The following is a 2,451-nucleotide window of genomic DNA, read 5'->3' as shown; positions in this document are numbered from 1 at the left end:
GCATTTATTATTTCTGCAATAGTAGTATAAGGAGCACATAGAAGAACCAAGTCCTTCTATAATCTGTGCACGCGAAAATTCGATACCACACAAATCAGCCTCCCTCTTGTGGCATTGAAGTATAAAACATCAATTGGTATCAGAGCAAGTTATCCTTGAAGAGGCTAACACCTTAGGAGAAGATCAACATGAGTGCACCACCTAGAAACTGGGAAAGGCAATCCATAGCTAGGTCACCACTCTTTATTGGCCAGTACTACTCTTGGTGGAAAAACAGGATGAGAGATCATATTATAGGAGAAGATTATGATATGGGACATTGTCACCGATGGTCCATTGGCTACCTTGAAGAAAAATGCTGAAAAAGTTGATGTGCCAAAGACAAGAGCTGACTGCACTACTGAGGACTTGAGGAAGTTGGGAGAAGAATGCTAAAGCCAAGAAATGGTTTGTTTGTGGACTTGGTCTATATGAGTATAGCAGAATCCAAGGTTGTACCACTACTAAGAAAATTTGGGACACACTACAACTGGATCATAGAAGAACACCTCAGGTAAAAAGATCAAGAGGAACTATACTGTACTCTCAATATGAGAGTTTTTCTATGAAGGAAGGAGAAGCCATTCAAGAAATGTACACTAGGTTCACTATACTGACAAATAAGCTGAAATCTCTTGGAAGGATTATTCCCGAAGAAGAAAGGGTCGAAAAGATATTGAATAGAGTTTTGCCTATCACTTGGGAGAGCAAAATCACTACCATCCAGGAATCAAAGAATATTGCCACTCTCCCACTGGATGAATTGATTGGAATCTTACTGCTTATGAACTTAGGAGACAGACCATGAAGATGGATGTACCTAAGAAAGAAAGGAGTTTGGCTCTTAGAATCACTGAAGGTTCTGATCTGTAAGACGATGAAATGGCTATGATTACCAAAGACTTCAAGAAGTACCTACGGAGAGGAAAGGGTTCTTCAAGAAGTGGAAGCTACAACAAATCAAAAGCTCCTAAGAGGCAAACCAATAATGGCTGCTACTGTCACGACCCATTTTCTAAACAAGCCGTGACCAGCACCCGATCACTAAACATGACCGAGTGAACCATTTATGCTTATCAAATCTATTATAACTTCCAACTTTATATGCAGAAAGGAAATACTTTAACCAAATACTTTTGATTAATTTAAATATTTAAATAAATCAACTCCAAAACTTTATTCGTAGTAACTACTGAAATACTGCTAAGTTATATAAAAAAACATCTGAATCTTAGCCCATCGACTGTGTCTATGAAGCCTCTACTGATAAACTGACGTACTGCTCAGGATATGAGATTTCCTGGCCAGTTCTCTAAGTAAACAAAGAAATAGCTAAATAAAGCTGACTCTAAGGAATATTCCACGAACAAAAGTGGACTCACCAATAGTACTGGAAGTGAGGGAAGTCCTAACCCGTAGCCTACTCGCCTGCAAAACCGGTTCCTACATTGTACCGCAGAACAACGTAGGTTCCCAAAAGAGAACATCAGTACCATCCATTATATTCCGTGAGTCTCAACGACAGGGGCGAAACTTTAATAACATATACATTACGAGCAAAGGTTCTAATGTATGTAAAACATAAAGCTTATAAGAACAATTCTAAAATAATTGCATGATAGCAGTTTATTAATATTCTAAAAGAAATTCTTTTCTTTTTCTTTCTAAAAAAATATACTTCACTTTATACTTTGGGAGTTCCAACTATCCTGACCTATTTCTGTCTTAGTTACCGTGTGATCGGCACAGGTTCGATCCCAAGCTGATCGAATAGGCCCAATCCATGAGGTGCCACCCGCTTCATGGTCCTCAATGCTCATGTATCATACCTTAGCATGACTAAGTAAATTCTCAACAATGAGACCCTCGACTAGTGTGCTCCCTACTTTGACACAAGTAGTTTCAGGAAGTCAACGCCTTGGTCAGGACCCTCGGTCTAGACGATGGACCCTTCTCAGAATAAATGATACTCCCAAAAAACTTTTATTTCTAAAACTTCTTCTTGTGACTTTCCAAATCTAAATCTTTTCTTTTTGGAACATCATGTACATGCTCATGCTGGTATCCTTTAATGTAAAGCATGGGATAAGAATGAAATAAACATCTAAAAGTATTTCTAAAGATTCTTGCTTCTTCATAAATTTTCAACATGAAAATAGCATATAAGAATAACACAAAAATCTGAAAATTTATGCACATATATCATAATAAATAATTTTTGCTAGAACAATTCTAAGTTAATAGGTACTCATTCGCTCCAATTAAGTAAATATAAACTTTTTTAAGCAATTCATCAAACACCTTGTATGCGTACTTTTGTGAGTTAAACCACTTTAGTAAAGGGTTATATCAACTCACCTCAAAACTTCTCGAGCCAATACGTAGGCTCCAGTACAATTGACACCAGTCAAA

The sequence above is a fragment of the Nicotiana tabacum genome, chromosome 16 (genome assembly GCF_000715075.1).
Source record: "Nicotiana tabacum cultivar K326 chromosome 16, ASM71507v2, whole genome shotgun sequence".
In the NCBI taxonomy this organism is placed as follows: domain Eukaryota; kingdom Viridiplantae; phylum Streptophyta; class Magnoliopsida; order Solanales; family Solanaceae; genus Nicotiana; species Nicotiana tabacum.
This window is presented reverse-complemented; position numbering follows the sequence as displayed.